The sequence below is a fragment of the Diabrotica virgifera genome, chromosome 3 (assembly GCF_917563875.1).
Source record: "Diabrotica virgifera virgifera chromosome 3, PGI_DIABVI_V3a".
Lineage (NCBI taxonomy): Eukaryota > Metazoa > Arthropoda > Insecta > Coleoptera > Chrysomelidae > Diabrotica > Diabrotica virgifera.
In genome coordinates, this window is record NC_065445.1 from 257,835,889 (window position 1) to 257,853,424 (window position 17,536).

Consider the following 17,536-nt stretch of genomic DNA (forward strand, 5'->3'; position numbering starts at 1 on the left):
AGTGCAAGAAATAAAAAGAAGCTACTTAGTACAGAAATGAACTTCTTGAGGAGAAGTTGTTAGGTTTCAAGATTAGAACATGTAAGACATGAAACAATTAGAGAACATATGGAGGTGGAAAAAACTATAATAGACGATATTGAAAAGAGACAGCTGACATGGTTCGGTCACGTTAAAAGAATGAATGAGACTCGCTGGCCGAGAAAAATATTAGAGTGGGTCCCACCGGAGAGAAGAAAAAGAGGACGACCACGGAGAAGCTGGAGGGACAATATTCAGGAGGCAATTGGATGAAGATATGTGTTACGATAGAAAAAATTGGAAGCTGGGTATGGAGAGGCGGCGACAGCCGTAGAAATCCATTATATATATAGTTCCAATATCAAAATATAAATGTAAAACAGAAACATCTAAAAGTAAATCTCTTACTTTTTGACTCCATATGTTTTGGTGGAATCAACAGGTACTGATAAGCTATACTGAAAAGAACGAAGTTTAGTCGACCGTGTAAACGTGCCCACCGGCAAAACTGATGCCTTTGGCTCATTTCAGTGCCTGCCTCGGCCTATGAAATTTCTGTCTTGACTCAATCGTTTCCAATCGCATCTGAAAAACGCTTTTTAAAACAGTTGTTTACCAGCAATCTGCCGTATACGTACAATCGTTGTCCATATTTCGCCGGTCGCCGGAACAAAAAAATTCAGTGAACGTGAACATAAAGAAGCAAAAATTCGTTCTTCGGTATCGGTAAGTATTTACTTTTGTTACTTTTCCTGTTTATGATTCAAATTCATCGTATGTAGAACTGGGACAGGATAATAATAGTTTTATTAGGCGTCGAATGCATTTTCTGTGGGAAGTGAATGGTGAATCTGTAAGCTGAGGTGGTTGCTGACTATTATTAACGTAGGCACGTCCAGACAGGGATTATTTTATTTTTATTTGGGTAGTTATTGGGTCATTGCCTTTTGTTTTCCTTGAGATTGGCAAGTGGTTTTATGTGGTGGACTCAAAACGTTTCGGTTGATCTGTGTGATCAGATAAAAAATGTTGATAACGTTTAAACGGTTGCATTTACGAGTATTGGGTTAGTTTTTGTTGTTGTATATAAAACAGATACGGACTGGCTCTAATTGATGGATTTTGTAAACAATCTACCTATGATTCAATTTTTTTTAATAACATCAAAGCAAAACGTATTCTAACGTACCTACCTATGTTTTCGATTACTTTATGTTATTTTGTAGTGTTTGGGTTGCAGGGTTGCTTTTACTTGGATGGTGAAAGCCACCCCTTCTTGGGGGTGAACAACCATACGTTCAAAATAAGTCCGGAAATTGATAAACTGACTAATTTCAAGCAACTTTTGTTTTAGAGATTTTTTACTAATACTATTCGAATAATTTGCGAGTGAAAATGTTTATTTTTCAACAAAAAAAATGCAACGTTTTCAGGCGGTTTTTCGCAAATAACTCAACAAGTATTTTATTGAGAAAATATTCTTATAAAAAGTGTAGCCTATAAAAAAACGACAAAAATGATGTATCTATGAAGTGTATGAATCCAGTAGAAACACAGAGTTGTATATTGTACCTTATGAAAAATAGGTTCTTATTCGTCAAATTCCAAGTAGAATATTTCAAAGTGAAATAACCAAAAAATGTAGCACTTTTCGGGGAAAACTCATCAAAACTTTGTTAAAGTGTTTAACAAAAGCTTTATTTTTATCAAAATTTCTAGCTTCAAAATTGAGCGAGTTAGGCTCAAAATACAAAATAAAGTTGGGGTCCATTTTTTTGGTAAAAAATCGTGAAAATCAACCTTTAGTTGAGCATCCCGAGCTATACAATTTACTTTATAGATGTATCTATTATTTATACATACACACATGATCTGTCGGTTAAGCCGGCTCGAAGTGCTTATTTTAAAAAAAATTTGGTTTTATAATAAAAAAAATTAATTTTGAAAAAATGCCTTTTTCCGCAAATCGCCAGGAAATTTTGACATTCCTGTCAAAATTTCTTGAAGAAAAAGTCAGGACTTCCTTACTGTAAGGAAATGTCATTTCCTTACTGTAAGGAAATGATATTTCCGTACAGTTGTTAGTGTTCTACATAAATGATAGAAACCACATTGCTATTAAAACCTTGTAAATTACCTTAATCATTAAATTTTCTTTATCTGGAGCTTCCTGGATAAATTTTTCAATTTCTTCCTTCCTTAAAATCTTAGATTTCTTTGCCCTATAACCTTGAGCTTGCCGTTTCAATAAAGAACGAAGTTTTGAGTATGTAGATATATCTACATTGGGCTGCACATGGATTCGCTCCCGGCTTCAGGTAGGAAGACCTAACCCTTCGGTCATAACTTAACTTTCGGGTATGAGTTTCGGAGCGAACTCTTGTACAATAAAAGTGGTTTTATAGGGGTTGGGAGCGAACCCATGTGCGCCGCTACATTGTGTTTAAGTGCAAGGGTTGACTTCAGCATTGAATAATTGGCCCATAATGTTGAAGATTTCATCTTTAAACAAAGGTCTAGGAAGTATGCCATTACAACATTTTCTGAGAAAGAACTCGTATTTTTACTCATGCGATAATCCATAAAACGTCTGTATGCATTTTCGTACTTTTCTCTTGATTTCTTTGGCAATAATTCTAATGAAGCAGTATTCACTGCCTCAACCAGCTCTGGAGGAGTCCCAGGAATGGAAATTTCATCATCACTTATCATTTTACTTTCGAGAACACCAGCAATTAAATTTATAAGCGTCAAGTTTGACAATTCAACCTCAATACGTTTCCATAGTAACCCAAGTAATTTTATTAGGAATTTCAAAGCACCATTTATTTGGGAATAAAATTATCGCGTTTTTTTTAAATCAATCAATATCTGTCGAATTTTAAACGATTTGCGGAAAAATAGTATGTTTACCTCGTAGGAAAAGCCACATTCCTGGACTCTGTGTTGCTAAGTCTCGGCTTGCGCCTCGACTTAGCAATCTTCACAGTCGTCCAGGAATGTTAAGCTTTTCCTACCCGGTAAACAATGTACTATTTTTCTAAATAGGTAACTTACGAAATATTAGTGATTCGAAAAATTTCGAAGAGTAGGAAAATGCAGGTTTTGCTTTTTTGAAAATATTTTAGATGTTTTTGTTTTTCTGTAAGACAAAAAGTGGTTAAGTATGGCTGTTCAAAGTTTGTGAACACTCGTGATTAGTGACTCGTTCAATCCCTTTCAACTACAGTAGAGCCCCGCAAATCCGAACCCCGCTAATCCGAACGTTCGGCAAATCCGAACCAACGGAAAGTGAAAAAAATTAAAAAATTCAAGACAAAAACTTAAAAACATGTTTATTAGACAGAGTAAAACCAGAGAATTGAACAATGCAGGATTAATAGCACTTTGACATTTAAAATTTGTTAAAAATAAAGACGTACTTTATAGTATGGTATAGTTAGACCCAAACCCAGACATCCAAAGTGAAAGTTATCCTCCAACACCAAATTGTTCTATATGGTCCACATAATGTTCAGAAAAAGTCACACCATTTTGAGCGTCGGGTTTGGGGGGGAGAAAGGGGAGAAATCTGCAAATTCGTAGTTTTTTACGTTTTTCGTCAATATTTCTAAAACTAAGCGGTTTAGCATAAACAACCCTCTACACAAAATTGTTCTACATTAAATTTGAAATAAAAAAGGCCCTATGCATAACCCTTCTAAAATGAACGGTTCCAAAGTTACGGAGGTAGTATAGTATAATTGGTCCAAAAAAAGGCCTAACCCAGACATCCAAAGTAAAAGTTTTCCTTCAACTCCAAATTGTTCTATATGGTCCACATATTGCTGAGTAAAAAGTCACACCATTTTGAGCGTCCGGTTTGGGGGGGGGGGGAGATGGGGGAGAAGTCGGTAAATTAGTAGTTTTTTTAAGTTTTTCGTCAATAATTCTAAAACTGTGCTTTAGCGTAAGAAATGTTCTATAGAAAAATATTCTATATAAAATTAAAAACAAAAAAGGATGTATACATAATTGTTATAAAATCAACGGTTCCAGAGTTACGGAGGGTGAAAAGTGGAGGTTTTCGATACTTTTTATATTTACCGATTTCTCCCCCCTCTCTCCCCCAAACCCGACGCTCAAAATGGTGTGACTTTTTTCTGAACATTATGTGGACCATATAGAACAATTTGGTGTTGGAGAATAACTTTCACTTTGGATGTCTGGGTTTTTGGTATAGTTATATCATAAATATTGCCCAAAAAATATAAAAAGTATCGAAAACCTCGACTTTTCACCCTCCGTAATTCTGGAACCGTTGATTTTATAACAATTATGTATAGAACATTTTTTGTTTTAAATTTCTTTTAAATTTTGTTTAAGCTAAAGCATAGTTTTAGAAATATTGACGAAAAACGTAAAAAAACTACTAATTTACCGACTTCTCCCCCATCTCCCCCCCAAACCGGACGCTCAAAATGGTGTGACTTTTTACTGAACAATATGTGGAGCATATAGATCATTTTAGTGTTGGAGGAAAACTTTTACTTTTGATGTTTGTGTTAGGCCTTTTTTTGGACCAGTTATACTATATTACCTCCGTAACTTTGGAACCATTCATTTTGAAAAGATTATGCATAGGGCCTTTTTTATTTCAAATTTAATGTAGAACAATTTTGTATAGAATGTTGTTTATGCTAAACCGCATAGTTTTAGAAATATTGGCGAAAAACTTAAAAAACTACGAATTTACCGATTTCTCCCCCCTCTCCCCCCCAAACCCGACGCTCAAAATGGTGTGACTTTTTTCTGGACATTGTGTGGACCATATAGAACAATTTGGTGTTGAAGGATAACTTTCACTTTGGATGTCTGGGTTATGCCATCTTTTGGATCAACTATACTATACTATTAATATGTAGTGCTTGTAAAGGTTAAACATAAACTTACTTCGATTCTCTCATAGTCACCTTGAGTCCAAAAGTTTGTCCACAGTCTTACGAGAACGTTTTGCGACTCAAAATCAATGACAATGAAAGCTTTGAATTACTAGTTAGGCTAACTTTCGGATACTCCGAACTTTTCGGAATCCGAACAGGTTGTCCCCCCAATTAGTTCGGATTTTCGGGGTTCTACTGTACGTACATACAACCCTTTCAAAAATAAGGATTAAAAAATAATTTAAATAATCTTATTGCTCTTTGCTCTTAAAACCTACAATAGTTATTTTCCTAACAAGTGCAGAAAGTCATACTTTTCCGCACGTGACTGCAGTTTGCCGAACGATGCGAAGCGGGAGTCCGTTTGGGAGATGATAGGCGTCCGTTTTGGGTCAACGGTTATTTTAACGCATAACTTTTTTGTATTTAACTTCTAATAAGTATTTTTGACACTGGATTATTAAATTCTGAGGTATTCTAGTATTAAAAGGTATTAATACTCTTGCTTTAAGTCGGTAGGATACACCGTGTTGTAGAAAAATCGATATTAAAATTTTTCGTTTGTCTGGGGGATCTTCGGTCTTCGTTTGCCAGGAGAGTTTCTGGACACCCTGTATAGTCACTGATGAAGGTGAGAACGAAGTAAAAGTTTCAAATTTTTTTGGACTGCCTGAATTTATTAGACAAATTATCACTCCTTATAAAGATAAAGTCAACCATCAAAAACTGCCGCGTGTAATAAAATAAAGAAGAAAAAAACATTATTGAATGCTTGAGATGTTTTACTGGTGCATATAATAATGATGAATTTTAATTTTTTTAATCCTTCGAAATAGCCTTATAAAGACTTATCGCTTATAAAAATCCTATTTCTTACGGAAAAATATCGTCAAAATGATTTTTTTTAATGGCATAGATATTAATCAGTCAGCCAGTCGCAATTAGATTATAGTGTAATGTGTAGTGTTCTTGTTGAGTAAAGTCTTGTTACTTAGTAAAGTTCACTTTATTCTCCTTAGAAAGAGACGCTTATTGTATCTTAACGTCTAAGGTCCCTCAGGTGAGTACCGATCCCACACTGATAGAAATTATAATTTATTTGTTAATTTTTAATAAAGAAAAATTTCCTACCCAGCCGGGAAATAAAGTGTGTAAAATTTATTAATTCCTAACTGAGCGCTTTCGGCTTACAAAGCCATCTTCAGAGCTATGCTAAAATGTCTATTATAAGTAATTAATTTTCTAAAATTTAACAACTTACGTCAAATATTTAAGTATGTACCACTATAAAGAGAGGGGTCCCATTTTTTTATTGAAAAAAAATTGTGAAAAACTTCCTTATGTAGTTTTTGCAAAGAAAAAAGTTTTTTTTAAGTTAAAAACATCCAGAATAGCACATGGGACTTTCACAAAAAACACATTAATATCTGGTTGGATTATCAATGCCTTGAGCTACATTTACCACCAAATTTTGCGTTATGTAAAACATCCAAAAACATACCAACAAAGTTTAAAACCGACTTAAGAACGAAAACATATCAGTCTTTACAATTATTAATTATTGAATGTACAGTTAACAAATTCATAACAATCAGTGTGTTTCATGCTTTTGAGAAAACAATTGAGAAAAAAGACATATTTCTCACGAGCGCAGTTTGTTGGCCGAGCCAACAAACTTCCGAGTTTCGGCCGAGCCGATTCTCACGAGCCGAGGCACGAGGCGAGGGCCCCAAATTAAGCGAGGGAGAAATATGTAATTTTCTCATGTGCTGTACACTGTACTTTTTCTATGGATGCGGTTTTGTCAAGAGTTCAAACTTCAAAATTAAATAAATTAGGTGCTTTTAGGTATTATATGCATAAATTGAAATAAAATACATATACATGTAGGTAATTTAATATTCTTAAAATTTATATACGTTATTTATTTAAAATTCTAATTAACAGTTATTTGTGAACAGTTTTGAATGGCAATTCCTGGCAAGTTTTGCTTCAACACATTTTGTTTGACAACATTAATTGTGTTTGTATTGTGCATGTTACTATGGAAACGGCGTTCATGTGTATAGAAAACCGTAGGAGAACCCGTGAGAAAAAATATTTCTCAGTACAATGGCCGACTTTTCTCACTGTGAGAAATTGTTTGTTTTAAATATATGTAAGTATTTTAGTGAGAGAAGTTGCACATTGAATAGCATCCATAGAAAATAGCTATTTGCATAACAAGGGAGGAAAGTGCTACTTTTCCTCCCGAGAATGAAGTTTACTGCCCGACGCGTAGCGGAGGGCAGTAATCATTCAAGGGAGGAAAAGGCACTTTACTCCCATGTTATACATATGGTTTTTCCACCTTCCTCAAATAACAAGTTATTTTTTCATTTTAATTAATTAATTTATGTAACTAACCAACAAAATTTATTAGAATTAAAACTAACAAGTAGGTACAATATAACCAGGGCCGTCTTAAGCACACACGGCGCCCGGGTGCAATATTAATCTTTGCGCCCCCTTTGGTCAGAAGATTATATAGGTTATAGTTAGGGTAAAATTAAAACTAATTAAACTATATTAAAAAAAACGTGGTTTCAGTATTCAAACAAGATCAATTTTATAACACATATCAAAGTCAATTTTTCTAGCTTTTAATTTGGCAAAAGTTTTTATTACTTCGGTGGTATCTATTTTACTTGCTTTTCTATACTTAAGTATTAAAGCCGGGTTTGTCAATCTATCTTGGGCCATTGTTAAGTGCAGATAACTTTTGATCAATTCAAGTTTAGAAAAAGACCTTTTATCTTCAGCTACTGTTACTGGAAGTGTTAAATATATTCTTAGACACCTCGAAAATTTGGGAAAACACAGAGTAAATTATTAGAATATACATATTATAACTGATAATATCGAGTGGGGTTATGTCTTTATTAATAAAAAATATTGGTAAGAAATTCTAATTCATTCTCATTTCATGCGCTAGTTTTATTTTTCAATTTAAACATTGCGTTGTTTTTAAGTTTTTTTCTGAGTTTTTCCAACTCAATACATTTTCCAGGAAAGAAAAATTATAATTATGTTTGCTCAACATTTTAAATCTTTCACCTAATTTTGCAATGACAATGTCCAATAAATAATAATAAGTTAACTTTAAAATTTTGTCCTGAGTCTAAAAGAGGCTCGTATGCAGCCTCGTAATTGAGATTGAGATGTATTTTTCGGGGACATGGACGAACAGTTTCAGAACATTTAGTTTCACAATCTAGTTCTTTACCAATTGATACTGAGTCAATTAATATCTGCTCAAACGCAGTGTCAGTGTGGTTACTGACAGGGCTAGATTTACACATTGTCTGAATAGGCTATAGCCCAGGGCGGCAGAATTTAGGGGGCGCCAAGTTTTGTTGATAATAATATTAAACCTTTGCTAAAATATTGTATCATGTCACGACAGAGCCGATAAACTTAAAGTTCTTTAATTTTATCATCAATCAGCTTGCGATGTTTCTTGTGTCATTGTCGTAGTTGTTGTCAACATATGAGGATAATACATCGTAAATTTTCCCCATATTAAAACGAAGTATTTTTAATGAGTCAATTCTACTCTCACATCGCGTATTTGAAAGCGCTTTTAATGTAAAAGTGGGTATCTTATTCATTATGACATTCAACCGTAATATTGTTCTGAAGCTTTTTTCTTGTGGCATTTTTACAATTTTAACTATTTATAATGGGAAATAAGCCACAATATTATTAAAAAATGATTTTTATTAACGTTTCGACGCCCAAATCGGGTGCCGTTGTCAAAATACAAAATACTACTAACATAAACAAAAATGTTGTTGCTTAGTAAAAAAATTCTTCTAATAATTTATTTAATTTGACTCATTTATAACGGCAATTCAGATACATATGATACATTTTAAAGTAGAAGACTTTAAAATGATATTGCCAATATTTATGAGTTGCGTTCCTGGGACGACTTTACTGAAAGATAGTTCATTCGATTACATGAAAGCAAGATTTGGGCGTCGAAACGTTAATAAAAATCATTTTTTAATAATATTGTGGCTTATTTCCCATTATAAATAGTTAAAATTCAACCGTAATGTTGATGAGGAAAAAAACATAAATTTCATGAACAATTGAAAAAACAAATTGTTATGTTATTTCCGATGAGCATTTAACAGCATAATTTTAGCACTAAATTAAGGTTGTGAGCTGCACAAGGAACATAAGAGCACCAGGATTAATCAAGGCTAAACATTTTTTTGAATGCCCATATTTTTTCCTCTGATATTTATCCCATTATCATACCCTTGGCCTTGGCGTCGTAAATCATCTAAATCAATATTCATTAATTTCAAACATTCTAACAAATAATTTGCTAATCCTTGTTCGGTAGTATCAGTAACCGGTAAAAAACTGACTAACTTTGGCCATCATAAAAGATTCTAAAAATTGTAAAAAATACCGAAAGTTCACTTGTTTTTTTTTGTTATTTGGAGTTTTTTTAAGGACAAGAAGCGTAAGTTTGAGTCTAGCAAGAGTTCGGCTTGCGCCCCTAGGACTTGGCGCCCGGGTGCTTCGCACCCCTTGCACCCCCGGGTTAAGACGGCCCTGAATATAACTGTCAACTGTCAAATATAAGTCAAATTATTAATCTAAACATTGTTAAATCAAAATAACAATTTACTGTTTTTTACCATTCTACAAAATAAATAAACGATAAAATGTATAGATACTTACGTAATAGAAAATAGATATATACAGGGCGTCAATAAGTTATATTTCATGAATGAAATACCATGACGTCACTTTTACTTTTCCTCCCTAGGGAGGAAAAGTACAACTTTGCTCCCTACAATCAGGTCCGGAAATGTATACTTTCGGTAGAGGTAGGTGGAATAGTATATTGTGCAACAAGTGCAGAAAGGTACTAATTTCTCACGAGTTTGAAAAGTTGCGGTACGAGCGCAAGCGAGTGCCGCAATTCAAACGAGTGAGAAATTACCTTTCTGCACGTGTTTCACACTATACTTTTTCTACAAGCACAGTTTTTCCTAAAAATAAAAATCACAATTTCCAAACGACGATTAATTATAATAGGTACCTATGTGATAAATTTTAAACTGTATTTAATTAATACCTACTAATCAATTTAAATTCCTTATACCTAAATAAATTGCACAGAAATCAGTTAAAAAATTAATGCACTGCCTTAATTTGTTTAAATTTAAACAATTTTTACACATTATTGACATTATATTTATGCAGTCACGGATTTACACAAAACCTACTTCATTCGACGTCTCTTGCACAGGTTGCTAAATCCTTATTGGTTATTTGGATAATTATAAAATGTTTAATAAGAATAAAATTGTAAAATAAAACAGTTGTAACATCCATAATTTAGTTTCTATGCTATAGTTAAATATAATAATTGTCTTATAGGTTATATATTTGTCTAAAGTTTAACCACGGATGTAAACAGAATATAACGTTACTCAGAATGCGGTAGTCCACGGATGTAAACAGAATATAACGTTACTCAGAATGAGGTAGTCAACTGTGCAGAAAAGAACTTTGCGGCACAGAAACGTCACTTTGCGGCACAGAAACGTCACTTTTCTGCACACTAATGTCAAATATCTTATACTGTGAGAAAATATCAAGTTTGCTAACATAAAACCGTGCAGAAAAGTGCACTTTGAATAGTGGTTGTAGAAAAAAATTATTTTTCTATTATTGATACTTCTGGAATGTTTATTTCTCAAGCCAAATTGATGGTTTGGAATAACTTTTTTCTTATATTATTGGTAAGCTAGCAAAAGAATAGGTAAGAAGTTTGTCTGGTGCAAGTTTTCTATATAAATTTTCATAAAAAAGTTTTAAATCGTTTTGGATCCATACTAGAAAAATCATTTTTTTTTTAACTTTAACACCCCATCACGTTTTCTGGGTGCAGGTTCTAATCTTTTTGTGACATCCTGTATAGGACGAGATGTCGTTTCGAGACGTTTATAAATTAATATTTTATAGTCGAGGAAATGAAGCTGGAAAAATGGCAAAACCTCGCAATTTTTTCGTCCATCATCGATTTGTACAAAAGTTTGGGATTAGGCTCATTTCACCCTCTAGTTCATTTTCTATATTGAGCCGTTGTACGCTTTTGGTTTTTTAAGGGTGAAAACCACCCCTAATTGTAAAATAATATAAAATCACATTTTAAACTTTAATACTGTCAACATTTGCTTCTTATTAGTTACATAATGATTGTTTTGTACTTTAAGATATAATATCACAATATTTCAACCCTTAAAACCACCCTTGTTGGAGCTATATATGAAAAGTTTACTTATCCTAAAAGAATAATTTCAGCTTGCATCAATTTACATAAAAATTTGGGGTTAGGATCATCTTACCCTGTACTTCATATTCTATATCATGCTCAAGGACATTGATTATTTTTAGGGGTGTAAACTACCCTTATTGTCAAAAATTATATAAAAACATTGTAAACTTTAATATAGGTAAAATTTGGTTTTGACTGGTTAAATAATGATTGTTTATTGCGTTAGGATATAATGTCATAATATTTCAACCCTTAAAAACCACCCTTAATAACATTGCAATTTTTATAAGTAGACAATTTAATAGATCTATACAGAAAAAAAAGTGAATTAAAGAATTACAAAAACATTTATTTACACAAAAATACGAATTTACAAATGTATAAAAATACACATACAAATAGTTTTTTAGTCATCCAGTATACGAACCGGCTCTGTGGTATTATATAGGTACATTGAAAATACTCTATAAGCGGACTATTCGAATTTTTCGAAAAAAAAAAATAGTTTTATAAACATAGCTCCTTTATTTTTGGCGATAAAAAGATTTTTCAATAACAGTTTTGTAGGATTTTTGAAGAGTAATAAGAATGTGTAAATTAAATTCCGTAAGATCCCTTAATTTTTAATTGAGGTGGGTTTAAAGGGCTCGAATAAGGGGATGTTTGCTCGTAAATAGATGTTTTAAACAGCTATATCTCGCTAACTCTTCACTGTAATGAAAATCTATGCATAAGGATATTTTAGCTATTAAAAAAGATACAATTTAGTAGTCTATAATTTTTTTCGTATCTCCAGTATTTTCGGAGATATTTTGAAGAAAATGATAAAAAATTGCAAAAAATCAATTTTTCTTTAAACTCCAATTTTTCTAAAATTAGGCCTTTTAAATAAGTCAAACTTCTTGGGTGTATTGATAATATAAATATAAAAGAAATTATAGAAAGGCGAAGACCAATTTTTAGTTACAAGGGTAGTTAGGGGGTTGTTTTCACTGTTTTTTCGTAGAGAAAAATAGGTACCGACTTTGTTTTGATCATAAGTTGCTCAATTTTTATGCTAGACACTTTTTATTATTTTTTTTGGAAGATATTATATGCTTGAAAAAATATCATGTAAGTTTTCCTGGAAAAATGCAAAGTTTTCCCGTTATTTGGCTTTGATTATTTCAAATTATGCATTTGACGAAAATAGCTAACCTTTAACATGCCGTATCTCGGTTTGTATTGGTCGTAAAAATATTATAGAAAAACAGTTTCGTTTGTGTTACTAAAAGATACAATTTTGATATCTACAGTTTTTTTTATGAAATGCATATTTTTCGAGTTATTCTCAAAAAACCTTCTAAAAAAGTCGATTTTTCCGTCGAAAAACTTACTTTCAACCACGAATAACTCGAAAAATATTAGTTTTACGAAGAAAATGTAAAAAACATTTTTTTCTTAAAATTAGTTTTTACATCGATTAACATGGTTAAAATGTAATAAAAAATTCCCACCCCCGAGATGGGGTGGCAACTACCCCCGAGGTTTTAGCGTACAGCAGCATGATATAGAAAATGATCCTTGGACTATTCCCTACCTTCTGTAAAAATTTTAAGTAAATCCATGCTGGACGAAAAAATTGCAAGCCAAAATGCTTCATTTCCTCGACTATTATAAATTATTGTTTAATTAAACGACATGCATTTCCTTTCTGACGTGTCGGAAAATAATGTTGAATATTCCTACATACGGAGTGTAAAAGTAATTAAAATATTTATTATTTCTGTAATGGTGTTGATTCGCCTTATTCAGAACAAAGCATTATCTAAGTACTATAAATATTATATGTGGAACATTATTTTTAGTTTAGCTAATGTATGACCAACATTGTTCCATATTGTTCCCAACAACCAACAAATTAATATTATGTAATATGAATTAGTCTGTTGCGGTTGCTCTTGCGGGTACTTATTTAAAATAAGTGTTCAAAAATGTTAGGAATTAGCCTTTAAAAATTATATTTCAAATTATATACTTCTATTATTAGCCATAGTTTGCTCAATATTTGGTCGATGTTTGTTCAATATTTTTTGTTATAAAATTAACACGACCATACAACACCAATTAATTTCAACGAAAAAGAAGTATTGATACTGTTCAAAGAGACACTAATCTCAGAATTCGTTAAGCTTCAGGGTCTTCGATGGGCTGGTCATGTAGTGAGAATGGAGACCGAACAATGGCTGAAATGAGACCTAGATAGTAAAATGTAGGGCGAAAGACCAAAAGGAAGGCCGCACGGTAAAGGTGGGAGGATGAAGTGGCAACGAACGTCCAAAATTTGCGAGACGTGAAAACCTGGAGAAGATCGGCGCAGAACCGCCAATGTTGGAAGCAGAGATTCGCGGAGACAAGCCTTGATTTGGGATGTGGCACCATTGGAGAGAGAAGTAGAACTAATGATAACATATTCACTTAAAAGAATTGAAAATGTATTATCGATCTTTCGAAGAGGTCAAATATTGAAGATGAAGGAACCAAGAGACCCGAAACACATAAAAAAACTATACATGTATTGACTAAAGAAGTAATACTTATACATACATATCTATAGTCGTGAATTTGAAAACGTCGGTGTACTTTGATATGTAACGGGCGCGGTATATTTTTGAATGTGTAATTAGATAAATTATTAAATTTAGTGCAATAAATAAATTAGATATCGTAATTTGTAAAATAAAGGATAAAAATTCAGTGTTTTTCATTTGTTTAGTTGTAAATTATTAAAAATAAATAAAGTCAACTAAAATTAAACATTAGTGCCTAAAAGATCACAGAAAAGTAAAGTTTTGTAACATTGGTTCCTCCATATATATGGAGGAACAAGAAACGACATTATTACCTGAAACACAAGAATTAACCACAAACGAAGAAATTTAAGGGCACCCAAAGTCCCATTTAACGACAGTGTTAACATTATGTCACATAGCTCTGTAACCAAAGAACTACTAGGCCTAATTTTTTTTTATTTTGAAACTATATGTATTGTTTAGTTCCGCGTAGATTTTTGTAAAGTTAGAGTGAAAGAAACATTTATTTTAAATTTTTTTAAAATACTCTTACGAAAAAACCCAAAAAAGTTTAGATTTTATTTTTTATTTTACTTGTTTTTACACATTTTTCAATAAAACTTTACGCGGTACTTCATATTATCTATCTACAACTACTGTAAAAATTTGGACCTTCTATCATCCAAGGATTCAGAAATATTTGACATCAAAAGTTAACGTAGTATTCGGGAAATCACAAAAACATAAAACACTCTAATAGGCTATACAGGTTGTTTCATTAATAATTGTCCATATAGTAACTGGGAAACCTTATCACAAAATACGAAGATTTAACCTAAAACACTTAAATTAAAATGTGGTTCCTTACTGAGTTACAGGGTGTTTTATCTAAAAATTTAAAAATTATTTCTGCTCAGCATTTTAAAACTATTCGACGTATCCTTTTCATACTTAGCAGAAAGTGCGACTACTATACACCCTACTAAATTATTATAATCAAACGTTTCTAGCTACTACCAGAGGCGTACGACAGGGGATAGATAATGGTTGACCCTTCTCAAATTCTACGCCACTGGAGAAATTACTATTTTAGTGCCATTTTTATAGTCTCCAATACTTTCTACGTAAATAATATACTCTTCATTGGTAACGATAAAGTCATTAGTTTTCGAGATATTTTAAGTTAAATATGAAACGGCACAGTTATTTTGATTAATTTATGATAAGATTCATATGATTAAAATTTAAAAATTATTTGTACCCAGTAATTTAAAATTATTTGGCGTATCCTTATCATACTTGGCAGCAGGCGCGCAAGGGCAGCAGGGTCAGACGTACCGCAAATATTTTTTTGTCCAGATTTAGCCATACAACTCACACTTACTCTAAGGATAAAATTCAGTCATCTATGATACCTATGGTATCAAAAGAATTGAGCTCTGGTTGACACAAAACAATAATAAATAATAAAAAAATACTTATAAACTAAATACAATAGGGGGGTCTATGCACCCCTTGACCCCCCTCTGTATCCGCGCCTGCTTGGCAGAAAGTGTAGGTACTGTAGACCCTACTAAATTGAGATAAATAAACGTTTCTAGCTACTACCAGAGGCGTACGACAGGGGATAGTGGCTGGTTGACCCTTCCCAAATTCTACACCACTGACGAAATTGCTATTTTAGTGTAATTTTTTGATTTTTCAATACTTTTTATGTAAATAATATCCTCTTCATTCGTAACGATAAAATGATTAGTTTTCGAGATATTTGAAATTAAAAATGAAGCGACACAATACATTAATCAAAATAACCGTATCGTTTCATTTTTAACTTCAAAGATCTCGAAAACTAATGACTTTATCGTTACGAATGAAAAGTATATTATTTTAATAGAAAGTATTGGAGAATCCAAAAATTGAACTAAAATAGCAATTCCGCCAGTGGCGTAGAATTTGGAAAGAGCCAACCATTCACTTTCCCCCGTCGTACGCCTCTGGTAATATCCAGAAACGGTTGTTTAGCATAATTTAGTAGTTTGTACAGTACCTATACTTCCTGCCAAGTATGAAAAGGATACGTCGAATAGTTTTAAAATGCTGAGCAAAAATAGTTTTTAAATTTTTAGATAAAACACCCCGTAACTCAGTAAGGAACCATATTTTATTTAAGTGTTTTAGGTTAAATCTTCGTATTTTGTGCTAAGGTTTTTCCAGTTACTATGTGGACAATTATTAATGAAACACCCTGTATAGCTACCGGTACACGGTAAGTTGAGGGCAGACGTTCAGAAAACAAATAGTTTTGTAACCATGGATATTTTATACTATAATGTGTTGGAAAGTGTTGTATATATCGTTGGAAAGAGAAGATTTCAGAGAATAATTTTCAATCATAACCCAAAAAAGTTAAAAAATTCAATTTTCGAACTTTGGCTGCCCTTAAGATAAATAATCAAAGCGTACAAAAACACTCCAAAGTGTGAAGAATAGGGAATCTGCAGGGAAAATGTGAGACAGTAAATTCCAAACATAAAAAAATTATCTAACAATAAAACACTAAAAACTTTGGTTTTCAATACTTCCGTAAAATTTATTACAAATTAATGTCACTACAGCTGTTTTGGCAGAATGTTTTCTCAAGTGATGTATTTTATTAAGTCGCTACACTTTGTAGTATTTAACTGAATAGGTTGAGGAGTGGGGAGCTGTTTGTCTCGAGTTGGTCATTCAGAATTATATCTGTATTTTTCAAGTTATTAATTTCCATATATTCTAATAAAGATAGCTTAAGGCCTTTATTTTGCATATGGAGAATTTGATATTGGTCAGTAAAAGAATGATTATGATCTAGACTAGAAGGTACGTAAGTGTACGCAGAATTTGTTTTTTTATTATTGAAAGTCCTTTTGTGTTCTGCCATACGTTGGTTAAAGTTTCTGCCAGTTTGACCGATGTAAGTTTTTGGACAGTTACCACATGTAAGTTTGTATACACCACTGTGTAATTGCATTTTCTTTTGGCTCTTGTTGTTCCTAATCTATTTGCTTCGGTTGCTGTTTGTTCTGAAAGCTGGTGTTATTTCTTGCTGTGTAAGTGTTTGGCATTGCCAGCAATCTGTACGATTGGACAAGTCACATAAAAAAGAAGAAGGGATTTCATTATTCACTTTACCATCTGACTTAGCAAGTCTTATATTTTTTATATTTATTTTTGTTTGACTATCGTTACAATAAACATATTATGCATTCAAAATAAATTTTATCTTGTGTATAGACACATTTGCCTTGTAATTGCTAAAAACCAGTATAACTAAATATAATCATTATACAATTTACAACTATTTTCAATTTAGACAAAAAGCATTTGATCCACGGACGTCATAAGGTAGATTATTGTTTATTTTTGTTTCGAAAGTGTAAACATATGAATAGAGTAATCAATTTTACGACGAGCAAAAATTCATTACATTTTTTATGTTACAAACAAGAAATAACAATTGTCTATTATGAGGATAATACTTAATACTTAATCCATATATGAGGAGCAGACTTTCAAATCGCATTTTGTCCATATTTTCACATTATGACTTAAAGGTGGCGTTGGATTCGTCAAAACATCATTTTACCAGAGAACGGCAGTTCTCGCCAGTGGCACACACCTACACCCCCTACACGCGACACTATATATATACACGA

At 32.5% G+C, this 17,536-nt stretch overlaps 1 protein-coding gene across 1 annotated transcript in view; it reads left to right on the top strand.

The window, feature by feature from the left end:
- The first annotated feature begins 495 nt into the window (after positions 1 to 495).
- The window catches only part of LOC114329662 (NAD(P) transhydrogenase, mitochondrial), a 95,600-nt gene continuing 78,559 nt past the window's right edge, over positions 496 to 17,536 (top strand). Inside the window, exon 1 of the mRNA XM_050647346.1 lies at positions 496 to 747. The gene's annotated coding sequence lies outside the window, so the exon portion shown is untranslated. The remainder of the gene's footprint in view (positions 748 to 17,536) is intronic.